We start from the raw sequence: 15092 nt of genomic DNA on the forward strand, positions 1-15092 counted from the left end.
CCACCCAGGGGCCCACACAGTTGTTCTGCCTTCTGGAAGGCAAATTAGGGATTTTACTGCCCATCTGCCTACTGGTGGTGTAAGTGGGCGGAAAGCACTGCTAGACACCAGGGATTCCTTTTTAGCTCGAGCCTAGAGCCAAGTGCGTATGCACAGCTCTGTGAGGCATGCTGTAATCCCTCTGTTGGCTTAGACTACGCCCACCATTTGCCATTTGTTGTTTCATGTGCCTTTCTAAATTGCTTTCTTTTTATTGATGAAACGTAGCTCTTTGTCCCATCTTTGGGTGTGTTTTCACTTACCTATCGACTGCCCGGTTACATGTGCCCTTACCATTGGATTTATTTATCGTTTGTTCAGTACACTCTTTATTTTTGAGTTCAGTAGTCCTGCGATGTTTCTTGCTTGTCTGTGGCCTCACATTCCCTTTGCGCGTGTCTGTGATTCACTCCTGTCTCCGAGCACAAGTGCTGCCCGTATTGCCTTTGCTTCCGCCCCTCCCACTGTCTATGGTCACAATCTCATTCGTTTTTGGTTTTGTTTCAGCCGGCGTGTTTTAAGTGTCTGCTTTTTCTCCTCTAGGTGTTTGGTGCTGATAAACTATGCAATATGGCTTTTTTTACATTTCGGATAAGCATGTCTCTGCATTTCTGTGGGAGCAAGGGAGCTGATGCCGGGCTTCGGCCCGCTTCCCCAGTTCGGAGGTTGGCATCTCTGATGATTTATCACATTTCAGTGGTTAATGTCCCCAAGCCCATGTTGCATGAATCTCACAGTTCAAAATCGCTTCTGATCCTTCCTGTTCAACAGTGACCTTATGCCCCCCAGGTTAGCCCTGCACTTTCGTACGTGTTTGGTCTGTCGCTGGCCTCTTTCATGTTAATGAAAAGTTTCAGAGCTCTGTCCATCATCTCCTCGAGTTTGCAATTAATGTTTCAGCACAGTCACTGTATGTCTCCAGGGAGGCCAAAGATTGTTCAGATTGTCATCCAAGCCCCTTGGATGAGCCTGTAGTAATCTCTGCACAGACAGAGGTTCCAGCCTACACCAGCCCTCACATCAGAACATGCACATCCCCTGCTGCCCTCTTGGACCCTACCCCCACTGCATATAAACCAAGTGTGTCCCCTTCCTGTGAATACACTGCATTAACAGGTGTCATATTTGGGGGCACGATGTAAGGAGGGTGGCAGGACTGCTGCTCTGGCACTATTCTCACCTTCATTATTGTATTACACATCCCTTGATGGCCCAGTATAAACAATGGGTGTCCACCTCCTGTGAACAGGCCCCATTAACAGAGAAGGTGGCTGAGAGGAAAGGAGAGCGTGGCAATGCTCTCCCCAGCATCTCATTTCACCCCTAAATGCTTCCCTACCCCTGGGGAGCACAAGTCCTCTCCCCGTGTGTTCCCCGCACCTCACAATGAAAGGCCTCTGCTCATTTTTCCACCTGCAGTTTTTGGGGGTGTTCAACGCCTTTCTGCTCACTCACCTCTTTATTTCAAGCAGTGGATCTTTAAGGACCATGTCAATGGACTAGTGTGTGTGCACCAGGTAACACCAGAACAAGTGGCATGAGACGAATAGGCCTGCAAGATTTCTAAGTGCAGCGCCGTCTATGGCTAATACACCTTTTCTTGACACCATGTGTCCCTTGTCCAGCGTTGTGTTTATCTTATGTACTGAGCAGTTTAAATAAATAAAACATGCTTCACAAGCCCCTTTCTTTTCGCAGGATTCCTTGTGGCTGGAAGGTGTGCTAAAACAGGTCAGAAAACGCATACTAAACTGAAATCATCATACAAAGCAACTACGTCTAAAATACATTAGTCTGCAGTGCACTATCACACGTATCTCATTGATTAGACGCGAGTTTCACAAGGCGACATAAATTCGACATTATCTCAGAGTGAGAATGGCATTGTGTGCCAATGTCACATTCCCTTTCTGACTACATGGCTTGCAAAACTGGAAAGACTTATGCTAGTGCCATTTTATTAATGCATTCACAATGCACGCTCACGTTCCACACAGTCTGTCACAACCTAACCCTTTCTGCCAATGGAATAGACTATTCCATTCTTACAAGCATTTGTTCACCAAGCCTTCCATGGAAACTCCTACAAAATAAGAACATGCTCGTGAGCGAGTGAAAATAAACATATTCACGATTACTCGCCCAAAATCATAACAGGTGTATTTATATGGGCCACTCACCCCGGTATTTTGTCGCTTGTGACAGATAAGTGATGTGTTTTTTCACACGCGCTTTCACCAGCACTCTCTCCCTCGACTCTCAGGTGAACACACAAACTGATACTATGCACACACCATCCCTCTGACAGACGGATGCACACACGAGGAGACACTCTGCCAATGCTTGTTTAAATGAGTTATCAGACAAGGGCTGGTCTATATTTGCCTCAGGACGCACCACTTCACTTCAGGTGCCCAAAAAGTTTTTTTCTCCTGGGAGGCAGATTGTGAGCTGGGTTATACCCAGTGTGCCTAACCAAGGGGGCCGTAAATAAACCACAGGGATATACCCAACTAACCCTTCAATACCTGGGTAAAGGACAAATAAAAATGCAAAAAAATTGTATCAAAGGAATAAATATAGCAAACTTGACTTGAGTCGAGTACTTTTAATTACTCTCTCTTGGATGACTATTATTCATCATGAATATATCTTGTGTTTTTTGAAATGGCAGTAGTGTTCAACAACAGTGGAAACGAACCACTCAATACAATTGTTCACACATATATGAAATCAATACACAAATAAACACATAACATAACCCACAAAGATATATATATAAATACAAATAAGTGTCCCCTTAAACAATCCAGGAAAACCACTTAGAGTGAATCTGACCAATGTGCCTAAGATTGGTAGTGTAGTCAGTGGATCTAACTCTACTGAGGCACAAAGTAATACAATGAATCAATAATGTATACAGATTCCTTCAATTGACTGTCGACGTTTCCACGTTTCAGCCTTTTCCTTGTTGGCCTCTTCAGGACAGGGTTAAACACAAGTTCTGGAGCCAGAACCGAAACCGGAACTCGGCCACGCTTGGAAAGCACTCGCCTTTTTCAAGACATAACTTATTTTTACTCAGAAAAAGCCCTCCTTTATAAATAGTGTAGGTACCTCTCCCCAAGTGTTAATCCTCGATGGAAACGCCAGCCCAATGACGAGAATTTATTTGATAATAGTACTACGAACACCTTCATATCCACCAAACGTGGAGCCCTGCACTAGACTAGGGAAGGATTCAGTTTTCTTTATTATGTAAGGACTTGGGAGATTTACCCCTAATTTTCCTGCTTCAATGAGGAGAGAAAGCCCACAAGATACCATGGATTGTTTTAAAAACTTTATTGGGTAAGATCTGGCCTGTCCTGGCATTTCACTTTCCCCCAAACCCCTGAACACTATACAGGCTTTCAGCCTCTTGGGTGGAAGATTGAGGTTTACCTTGAGCTTTGGACCTAATTAGGCTGGAAGCTGACAAGAAACCAGGGAATGTTATTTGGGATCTTGACATCTGGGAAAACCACGACCTGAGGCCACCAGCCATTCTGTTCCTCTGTGAAGGCAGAATGGAAAGGGGTAGGGGGTAACCTCCTCTCTGCTTGCCTGTATACCAGCATCCCCATTTCTTCTAATTTTCCATGAGGGATGACTGCAAAATTTGTCAGGTGACACCCGGGAAACTGTTCAAACCCTTGGCCTTTCTGGAAACTAGAGGCTCATGGTAATCCAGTGTGGCGTTGTTTACATTAATCCCAGTATATTTTCTTACTGAGTGTGCCCTACATATGCCCAAATGGTGGTCCAAAAAGTTCATTTGCCCACATTAAAAGGACTTACTATGGCAAATTTCTTACCATCCGGCATTCCTACATTTGTCCAGGAAAAAGTGTACTCTGCACGTGTGGGTGGGCGCATGTCACGATAAAACAATAACTGTAACTACATGAAGACTACATTGACTCTGCATTTACTTCACCTACTCTCAGCTTTGACCGGTTCATGTTCGTTACACTAGGCCCATCTAATTATGTGATGTGGAAGGCTTAACTTTTGCTAATGGCAGCAAGTTCCAGAATGAAATGGATTTACATAAATGTGAGAAGCCTGAGTTTTTTGATCCGCACTTTGACATTTGCTTGGTATTTGGGTTAAGAAAAAGTGGTGAGATCCATGCAAGTCCCACAAGTTGCTCCTTTTAAAACATAGGTGTCCAATGATCATGGGTCGAACCAAACAAACCATTCTTCTTCTTCATGAGTTATACTTTACACTCAGTGGAAAAAATTCACACGTATGCCTTCTAGAAACTCAAGCTACTCTAGGAGTCACAGCAGCCCGGAGAGAGTATTGGCATTTCAAAAGCGGTTTCTCAGTTACCTGACATTGTGTCCTCTGACAGTGAGAATCATAATGAAATTGCTAATATGTTAAAAATGGAGGTCTCTAGTTTGCAGGTTGTTACCCTGTCCAAGTAGGGACCCTTCTTCCTAGTCGGATAAGGGGGATACACTTCTAAAATAACCCCTGCTCACCCCCTTGGTAGCCTTGCACGAACAGTCAGGTTTATCTCCGAGGCAATGTGTAAAGCATTCATATACAATATTTTATCTATTCAAGACAAAACCAAACAATGATAAAAATCCACGCTCCAGTTCTTAGAAATATCAATAGGCAAAAATAAACTTAAAATGATGTTTCTTAAAGTCGATAACTCCGTAGAGGGCTATCACTTCATCGTGAACAACAAATTCAAGTAGTTCTGGCTGATCGCGGTGTCGGAGGCCAGCTACAGTGTCGGAAGACCCGCAAACAGTACCTATAGAAATGCAGGGTGTCGTTGACCTCGCGATGAGCCATGAAGAGCCGTCGTCAGTTCCGGTGGTCGGTGCAGGAGTCGTCGGGCCTTTCAAGTCACACACGTTGCAGAACGACCTCTATGCGATTGAATTCAGGAGCCCTGGCATCAGCGGGCGTTTGGGCACAGTGCTAAGTGCAGCGGTGCGGCGTGCGGTGCCCTCAGGTCGCGGTGCAGGCAGAGGCTCAATGACTGCATCCAGCGGCGTCGGTGAGACCAGGGCTGTGGCGTGAAGAGTGGCGGTGCCCTTTGCGGTGCCTTCAGAACTCGGAACCATCAACGGCATCGGGTTGCTTTTTCTTCTGTTGCAGCACAAAATACACAGTTTCCAGTAGTGATCGCAGTCTTTGCTGTTCCTGAGACTTCTTGAACAGGGGGCAAGCTCTACCTCAAGCCCTTGGAGAAACTCAAACAAAGAAGTTGCAGAAAAGCTCAGTCCACTCCTTCCTCTGCTCAAGACAGAAGCAGCCACTGCAGGCTAACCCAGAAAAGCACACAGCAAAGTGGCAGTTCCTCCTCAGAACTTCTCCTGCTCTTCTTCTTGGTTCCTTGAGCCAAAAGAGTTCTAAAGTCCTGAGGTCTGGGTCCCAATATTTATACCACATTTTCTCTTTGTGGCAATGGTCTCTGAGGCCAGTTCAAACCAGTTCTGCCCTCTCTGGCCCAGCTTCCCTACATGAGGTGTAGACATCATTATGCAGAGGAAACAGTGCCTATTCAGGTGCTAGTGAAAACTCCTCGCACCACTCTATATGCAGACCAGGCTCATTCAGCCCAACTATGAGTCACCCAGTAAAGACAGGACACACCTCCCCCTCCCCTTTGTGGCTGTCTACAGTGAATGCACGTCCCCAGCTCCTGTCACTCCAAAACCAGACAGTCAATACACAACCCAGTTGAGGTACACATAATGGTTAAACAAGTAAATGCCTACTTTCTAAAACTGCCATTTTCAAACACACAATTTAAAAACCATCTCCCTAAAAAGATTTCATTAAATTCTGAGTTCAGGAGCCTAAACACCATTTCTCTGTCCTGTCCCAATTGAGAGTTTTACTTGTAGCCTATGGGACAGATAACCTTTCAATAGTGATAACTGAAATTAGCAGTATTTCACTATCTGGACATGTCACATACACAAGGACATGTCCTACCTTTCACATGCACTGCACCCTGCCCATGGGGGTACTTTAGGCCTACCTATGGGGTGCCTTACAGGGAAGAAAAGGGAAGGTTGAGGCCTGGCAAGTGGGGGCACATGCCAGGTCGACACAGCAGTAAAAACTGTGCGCAGACACTGTAGTGGTAGGTTTGAGACACTCTTGGAAAGTTGCTTGTGTGGGTGGCACAATCAGAGCTGCAGGCCCTCTAGCAACATTTGATTCATAGGTCTAGACACACACAGTGCACTGTACTAGGGACTTAGTCGTAAATCAAATAAGCCAAACATGGAATCACCAATCAATAAACAAAATTTAGTGTAGGAACACTTGCACTTTAACTCTGAACAGCAGTGAGAAAGTGCAGCAAAACGATGTCCAACGTACCATAAGAAACAGGAGGCCAGAAAGCAAAAAGACAGGAAACACGCCAAAAGATGCCAGGTCTAACACATGTCCCCTTCGGATGAAAGGAGGGAGAACTACCAAACCACCTGGAAGTTCTCTTCACTAAGGTGGAAGAACCTGGACAGACCATCAGCGTTGGCGTGTTCTGTGCCAGGGCAGTGTTCCACCGTAAAGTCTATTCTCTGTAGGAACATGGACCACCTCAACAGTTTTGGGTTATCACCCCTCATCTGCATTAACCATCTAGGGGTCTGTGGTCTGCCTCATCTCTGAAGTGAGTCCCAAACAAGTAGGGTCTTAGTTTCTTCAGTGCCCAGACCACAGCAAAAGCTTTTCACTCTATGGCACTCCACGTCTGTTCCCTGGAGAGTAGACTCCTGCTAAGAAAGACTGCAGGCTTATCTAGGCCCACTTCATTCAGTTGTGAGAGCACTGCTCCCACACCATGCTCTGAAGCGTCAGTCTGCACAATAATTTCCTTTGAGAAGTCGGGTGCCTTGAGCAGGGGCACTGTGCACATGGCTGCCTTCAGGGCATCAAAAGCTGCCTGGCAGGCATCAGTCCAGACCATCTTTCTGGAAGTCAGCTCAGTCAAGGTGGCACCAGTGGTGCCATAGCCCTTGACAAATCTCCTATAGTAACATGTAAGACCTCAAAACGCTCTCACCTCTGCCCGAGTCTGGGGGGGGGGCTCTCAAGCCAGAATGGTGTCGATTTTGGGCTGCCGGGATGCCACCTGGCCACTTCTTACCTGGTGCTCTAAGTACACCACCGACCCCTGCTCAATCTGGCAATTGCTGGCCTTGATCGTGAGGCCTGCCCTCTGCAGAGCCTTCAACCCTTCCCTGAGGTGCACAAGTGATCTTCCCAGCTGTAATTGAACACTGCAATGTCATCTAGGTAGGTAGCACTGAAATCCTCCAGTTCAGCTAACGCCTGGTTGACCAACCTCTGAAAGGTGGCAGGGGCATTCTTCAACCGAAAGGGCATTACCCGGAACTGGTAGTGCCCCTCCGGTGTTGAGAAAGCAATCCTCTCATTGGCCCCCCTCAGTCAAGGCAATCTACCAGTACCTATACTTTAAATCAAACATACTGAGAAACTTGGCAGCTCCCAACTGATCAATGAGCTCATCAACTCTGGGGACGGGTTCGCGTCTGTCCTGGTGAGGGAATTGAGCCCACAGTAGTCCACGCAGAACCGAAGTTCAGGAGTGGCACCGGGTGCAGCAGTATTTCGAACCAAGACCACTGGGCTGGCCCAAGGACTGTTTGAGGGCTCTATCACTCCTAACGCCAACATCTTAGAAACGTCTTCTTTGATGCTGACTCTGACCCTGTCAGCCAGCCTGTAAATTTTGTGTTTCATGGGGGCCTGTCCCAAGTGTCAACTTCATGGATACCCCAATGGGTGCCACCTCGGGATGGGGAGAACAGGGTGGCACACTGCCACAACAACTCGCGACAGTCACTCTGCTGCCCTGGGGTCACTGTAGGTGATAGGTTCACACCTTCCACTGACCCATCGTGCTCCTTGGTAGACCTGTCAGGAAGAGGTTCACACTCCTCTTCTTATCTCCTAGAAGATGGGAATCCTTACCCTGGGTACTAGTTTCGGGTCCTATAGAGAACTCCTTTCCTTTAGCCTTGCCTCCCCCTACTCTCTTGTAGGGGGCCCTGCCCACCTTTCGCGGAATCTCCCCTATTCACTTTCTTGTGAACCCTGGAACTCACCCAGCGGTTTGCCTCCATAGCAAGCTTCCTGGAGTCAGCCAGCTTACTATCTGTCAAGTGCTGGCACAGCTCTTCAAAACATAGACTTGACCAGTGCAATCAAATTGCAGAGCCGCTGAAAATCTGTCACATCGCTGCCCTTCAACCAACCATCCAGTGACCTGCAAAAAGAATCTACACATTCTAATCATGCCTGGGAATACGTTTTCTTACTGACTCTACACTAATCCCTGTACGTTTCAGGAATGGGACCATACCTAGAGAGAAGGGCCTCCTTCATGTCCATGTATGTGAGGTTGTACCCCTTACCCAAAGCCAACAAGGTGTCCCTCCCCTCTTCTGAGAAATGAGGCCACAATCCTGCTCCCCAATTCTTTTCATGTGAATAGATGGCTCATAGTCCTGGATCCAGCTTTGTACGTCAACACCCTTCTTCTACTCCTTTCCTACATTCTTAAGAATGTGCACTGAGGAATTGCTGCCACCATCTGTGCTGGATTTGCTCTTTAACGCCAGCTCCGTGAGACAACGCTCATGGTCAAAAACCATTTTTTGTGATTCCATCTTGAACCTCTCAAACTCGGTTTGATTCCTCCTAGCTTCCCTTCTGTCCTCCAGCTCCTCTGGCGACAAACCAATGCTGCCTGGCCCTTCCCCTCCCAGAAGCACGTCCACCCTAGAAATAGGCTCCTCTGCCTCCACAGTCAGGTCTCACTCACTGGCATGTCTGGCTGTTACCCAGGCCATCAGCGCCTTTGGTAGCTCCTCTTTCCGGGTGATGCCTCAGTTTGGACCTTTCAAGTTTTTACAAATAGCCTTCTACTCCTTGATGTTGTAGGATTTCAACATAAGCCACTTCTAGGGATGCCACTGATGATGCTAATTCAGGCATGATGCAGTAGGTAGTTTGAGTTAAAAAAGATGGGCACACTTAATAGACCAAGAAGAAAACTGGATATGGAAGTAGTGTACACCAATCACTGAAGGTCAAGTGCAAACACAAGTCCTATCCTCACTACTGAAAGCCAATGTTAGCAATGAGGGTCTCTAGTTGGCAAGTTGTTACCCTGTCCAAGTAGGGACCCTTCTTCCCAGTCAAGGTATGGGGGATACACGTCTAAAATAGCAGGGTCATTGCGACCGTTTTTCATCTAATATTTAGATATATTTATTTTCGTATTTAGAGAGACCAGTTATTAACTACAATATGTAATTGAACCAATACATACTCGCTTGGCTCATATTACGAAGATAACGGGAGATAAGAATAAGCGTTTGAGATCTGGCGGCCACTTGGGCTGACGAAGCACGATGTTAACGCTAATCTTGAGTATTTCGCAAGAAATGCAAATAATGTGCGCATTTCAAATTATTCCCATTCCGTTTGGTATATATCGTTTACGTGAAATAGCAACTCATTAAAATATATTTGACTTTTAGTCAATGTGATGTTTGGCTACACTCGGACTGAACCTTAAAGTTGGTGGCGGCCATATTGGATAAGTTGGACATTATCGATAAATTGTACCCGTTTGTTGCGGTTTAAGAGGGACAACCATTTTTTTAGGAATAATACATATGGAATTAATTTGAAGTTCTTCAGGAATGGCACAAAACAATTGTGACACATTCTAAATTGCCATAACGATTAAGTAAAAGAATGGCGATCGAATAGTATAGAGAGAACAAAGATGGCGCGTGTCCACCACGCCACTGCGAGCTGTTTATGGAGTACTCTCCCCACTGAAATGTAAGTAGACAGATCGCCTGTATTGCTTGGTAACGAGTGCAAGTTTATATGTATCAAAATGCGTCGAGTGAAACTGAAGCTAGACTGTATGCAGAAATTTTCAATAACGTTCCTATTTGAGCAAGATTATGCGCGGTTAAGAGACTAGATGAATGCCCTGGATTGATGTGGCAAAAGGAGAATATGCATGTTCATATATGAGTATGTACTATTCGAGTGCTCCATTTAATTGTGGATTTGGAAGGATGATAATATGTTTAAATCTAGAGACAGCACCCTAATAATGCAATAGATAGGGTACTGATCCATTTTGATTGAATTATAGGTCGTACTTGTACTGTGGTCTGAATGACAAGTGAACTAGATGAACAAGATGCCCATTGGAAGAATTGTGTTCCACTCTATTTGTAAAGGTGAGCCTGACTATCGATGTGCACACTGAGTACTACTCACGGAATTGGATGTAGTAATGTCCCTTCAATTTACAGTATATTTTCTCCTATTCACAGTGATCTCTCATTTTATAATGCTCTTGTAATTCAGGAGCAATATGAATTTTGTATTCTGCACTTCTGATTAAATTTAATTGACCATTAGAATTTTGAAATGAACTAACAGCTGATTTGAGGTAAAGGCACCTTCCTTATATGTATCAATGATGGATATTACCTTACTGACGCGTCGTTTGTTATAATGTCCGTACACCAGGGTGTTTGGTGAAGGAATTCTAATTGTACATAGAGTAGCTTAGACTCTCTTTGATTTTTTGTTGTGTTTTTTTTTTTTAATTCTTTTTATTAGTAACAAAAAGGAAAAACAGGTGGCAATCATCATAATGAAGGCAACAATATCCTACATTCAAACGCAGGGAGTGCCAGGGCATACATAGTGATCACAGTATGGAGGCATACAGAAGTATTTCGAAGAACATTCATAGTACAAGCGGTACGTCAATTAAGTCGTTCTGAGGGGGTTCACAAACGTTCCCTCTGTACTCGTTCCAGGCGGTCCAAATTTGTGTCCATTTCCGAGGGCAGCCCCGTGCCTCGTACCTCGAACACCGTCTTTTCATGGAGCAAGCACTAGTCCATGTCAGTTTTCGATTGGCCGACCTTAGGAGATCGAACCGCCCCCCACAGCCTAGCAATGTTCCCTTTGGCAATCGCAAATCCCAGGGTGGCCCATAACTTCCCACTCTGCGATAGGTCCGTAGGTTCCCAGATGTTTAACAGGCACCTTTTAGCTTCAAGTCTGATCTCCACCTCCCATACTCCCTGCATACATCGGGTCACTCGGGTCCAGTGCTGCTGCAACCGCGGGCACTCCCAGAGTATGTGGAAGAAGGACCCTACCTCTCCGCATCCCCGTCTACATAACCCATCTGAACTTCGGCCCATTCGTTGCAGTCTAGTCCCTGAGAGGTAGACACGATGTAGGATTTTTAATTGAATGAGCCGGAGTCTGGCCGATATAGCCACCTCCTTAGGGGAGGCTAGTGCAGATTGCCATTCCTCCTCATCAATTTCTAGACCGTCAGCTTCCCATTTACCCTTGAGGGGGAGCAATAGGTCAGAGGAATGATTAATGAGTTTTTTGTACGTGAGTGATATGGCATGTTCAGGTAGATGGCCGTCGAGGAGTCTATCCTCCAGCGGTGAGGAGGCAGTGGGCTGTGTTCCCGCTGGAATGTTAGCCTGGAGGGAGTGTCTGATCTGCGTGTATCTAAAGTGTTCTGAGTGAGCCAGTTCGTAGGTGTGCTGGAGGGAGGCAAAAGGTATAATCCCCTTCGGGCCCCATAGGTCCCGAACATGAGATATGCCTATGAGGTCCCAGTTACAGAACCCCTTGGTACGGCCTAGCCTTCCGAGTCTCTCAGAAACCCACAGGGGGGTGGCCATCGTGAGAGTGTCAGCCCAGCCCAGTTTGCGTTGTACAATATGCCATAGCTGCACCGAGTGTTGCGTGGGTCCCGTCAGCAAGTATCGTCCCGGTAGAGCGCCGCTTCGAAGTTACCTCCTGGTAAAAGCCAGCGGTCCATTCCGTATGCCGGGTCGTTACCATCACTGTAGGTACACTGATTGATGGCGGAGAGGTGTGCGGCCCAGTAATATTTATGGATATCAGGGAATGCTATACCGCAATCAAACCATCCCAGGGTCAATTTCTGTATGGAGATGCGGGGCATGCCAAACCACAGCAGTTCCCTCTGCGCGGCCTCAATAGAAGCGAAGTAGGCATTTGGGACCAGGTCCGGGTAATTTTGCAAGGCGTAAAGGAACCTAGGCAGTGACATCATTTTGAAGAGTGCTGCCCGTCCGAGGAGGGACAGCCGTAGTCGTTGCCAGGAGGCAACGTCCCTCTTGAATCGCTGCAGAGGCGGGAGAAGGTTATTCTCGTATCTGACGTCCGGTTCTTTGGAGATGAATACCCCAAAAAACGGAACCCCTCGGTGGTTACCGCGATGGGGCAATTCCGCGGGAGCACGGGAGCCTCACCCTGTAGGACATAGAGGACAGATTTGCCCCAGTTAATCCTGTAGCCTGAGTTTTTCCCGAAGTTGTTGATAATATCCATAACCACAATGAGGGACTTACGAGGTCTGGTGAGATAGAGCAGGACATCATCCGTGTAGAGCGAAATCCTGTCCTCCCATCCGTCGGCCCAGCGTATTCCTTTCATGGATAGGTCTTGCCTGATCCAAGCGGCTAGGGGCTCCAGTGAGAGGCCAAAGAGGAGGGGCGAGAGGGGGCATCCCTGTTGCGTTCCTCGTCAGAGTTCAAATATTGCAGAGATTTTATTGTTGACAGAGACCTGGGCCAAGGGTGCTGCGTACAAAAGGCGCACCCATCCTATAAAGCTCGGGCCGAATCCCAATTTATGAAGGACAGCCATCATATATGACCACTCGAGCGTGTCAAACGCCATCGTAGCGTCAAGGGATAGTACCACCGCATCTTCCTGGAGAGTATGGCAACGACCCACGACTCCGTGCAACCTACGGAGGTTGAGCGCTGTGTTCTGGTGTGGCATAAATCCGGACTGGTCCGGATGAACTAAAGCGGGGAGGACAGGTTTTAGTCTATTGGCGAGGACTTTGGCCAATATTTTGGGCTCTGCATTGAGGAGGGATATGGGCCTGTAGGAGGCGCAGGAATCTCTTGGTTTCCCCATTTTATGGATGGCCACTATTGTGGCTAATCGCTGATCACGCGGCAGAATACCTCGTTCCTTGCTCTCCTCAAACATTTTCTTTAAGTAGGGACTAAGGCCAGAAGGCGGAGCTTATATATTTAAATTGGTAAGCCGTTGGGTGCCAACGCTTTCCCGGACCGAAGGTCCCCGATCGCTCGGGCAAGTTCCTCAACAGTTATTGGCGCCTCCAGGTCTTCCCTCTCCAAATCTAAGAGAGAGGGCATTCGGATGTCGGTCTGACAGAGCCCTTGCTGTATACCTTCTGATAATGTGACGCAAATTCCCGGACTATGTCACGGGGTTCAGTGATCACGGCACCAGTGTCCGTTTTGAGCTCTGCGACTGTCCTCTGTGCCTGTTGCTTTTTGTCTAGCCAAGCTATGAGCTTGCCCGCTTTGTCCCCTTGATCATATAGTCTGCCCTCTTTATCCCTGGCTATGGTCTTGGCAGCATCAGTAACTAGGGCTCTGTATTCCGCTGCCTTGAGTTCCATGAGATGAACTGCTTCAGGCTCACCCTCTGCGTTAGCCTCTGCTTCCCTCTCCATGTTTACGATTTGCTCTTCACGTTCCTTTCGGCGACCGGAGATCGCCGAGAGGGCCTCTCCTCTAACTACAGTTTTAAAGGCCTCCCAGAGCACCGTGGACGAGGCCACCGTACCGTCATTTTCTGCGAAGTATCGGTCTGTGGACAGGAGGAGTTTACGCCGGATGGGTTCACAGCGCAGGTACCACACGTTAATCTGTGCAGTGCAGCCTTCTTGTTTATCGCCCAGTGTGAGGTGGGCAAACAACGGCGAGTGGTCTGAGATGCCTCTCGCCAAATGTGTAACATCCTGAAGTGTCGTGTCGCAAGAATATAATCGAGGCGGGAAAACGACCGATGTGGGCCCGCGAAGAAGGTGTACTGAGTATCTCGCGGGTGGCGAGTTCGCCACAAGTCCAAAAGACCAAAGGCGTCCAGGAAGCCATCTATGGCCGGGTGAGATGTCTCTGGGTGGAAATCTGTCTAGTGTCCCGGATACAACAGCGTTGAAGTCACCCCCTATCAGGAGGCGCCCCTCGGGGAGCGAAAGGATCATTCTACCTAGATCTTGATATGTTTGTGTTTGGAGACCGGGTGGAATGTAGGCCGAGACGAGGTTGATCTTGTATCCCTCCCAGGAACCTGACACCGTAGCAAAGCGTCCCAGGGGGTCAGAGTCTGATTGTTCAACGACTAAGGGAAAGTTGCGCCGGAGTAGTATGCCTACCCCTCGTGATCCCGAGGGGAAGTGCCTCCATGTAGTAACCCCAACTGTTCAGTGCGTGGCATGTATTTCCTAATAGGTGTGTCTCCTGCAGGAGAACTACATCAGGGAGGTGTCTTTTAACAAATTGTAGAACAATAGTGCGTTTGAGCTTGTCCCCTAGCCCGTTGACGTTCCAGCTTAGTACCTTTAAACTCTTATCCCACTTCATCGGAATGTGTATCCCCTAGCAGAGTCTCCCTCCAAATCTCCTGCAGATGTGTGGAACCATATTTCCGACCTGAGGCCCTGCGTGAAGTAGCTTAACTGTCGACGAGACAATAACATACCAGGTGTGACATTGCCAAAACCTTGAAACTGATCACCACCACCCCCCTCCCCTCCCACCCTCTCCCCCAACACCCTGTCCCCCCCCCCCCCTCCCTGCTCCCCTGCTCCGTAGGTTTAAAACGACCCACATCCCCCAATTAGCAGAGTGCATTTCGCCCTGAATTCACCCCGGAAGAGGAAGAACTTACAACTCTAAATAACCTGTCTTCCCTTCCTAGTGGACCTTCTGTCAGGGGAGCGCAGTAGCCCCGGCCTTGTCCGCCCCCCAGGCTCCCTCCCCCCCAACATTACAGTTGAACCGTGCAACGTACAAGTCCTGCATTGAGAACGTTCGTTATTTGTCCATCTCATCATTATATAGGAACCACATTCC

General features: G+C 47.5%; 1 protein-coding gene across 1 annotated transcript in view; it reads left to right on the top strand.

Moving 5' to 3' along the window:
• The window catches only part of KIFAP3 (kinesin associated protein 3), a 1290910-nt gene that overhangs the window by 762782 nt on the left and 513036 nt on the right, over positions 1 to 15092 (top strand). The gene's annotated exons all lie outside the window — the stretch shown is intronic.

Source organism: Lissotriton helveticus, chromosome 1_1 (genome assembly GCF_964261635.1).
Source record: "Lissotriton helveticus chromosome 1_1, aLisHel1.1, whole genome shotgun sequence".
NCBI lineage: Eukaryota > Metazoa > Chordata > Amphibia > Caudata > Salamandridae > Lissotriton > Lissotriton helveticus.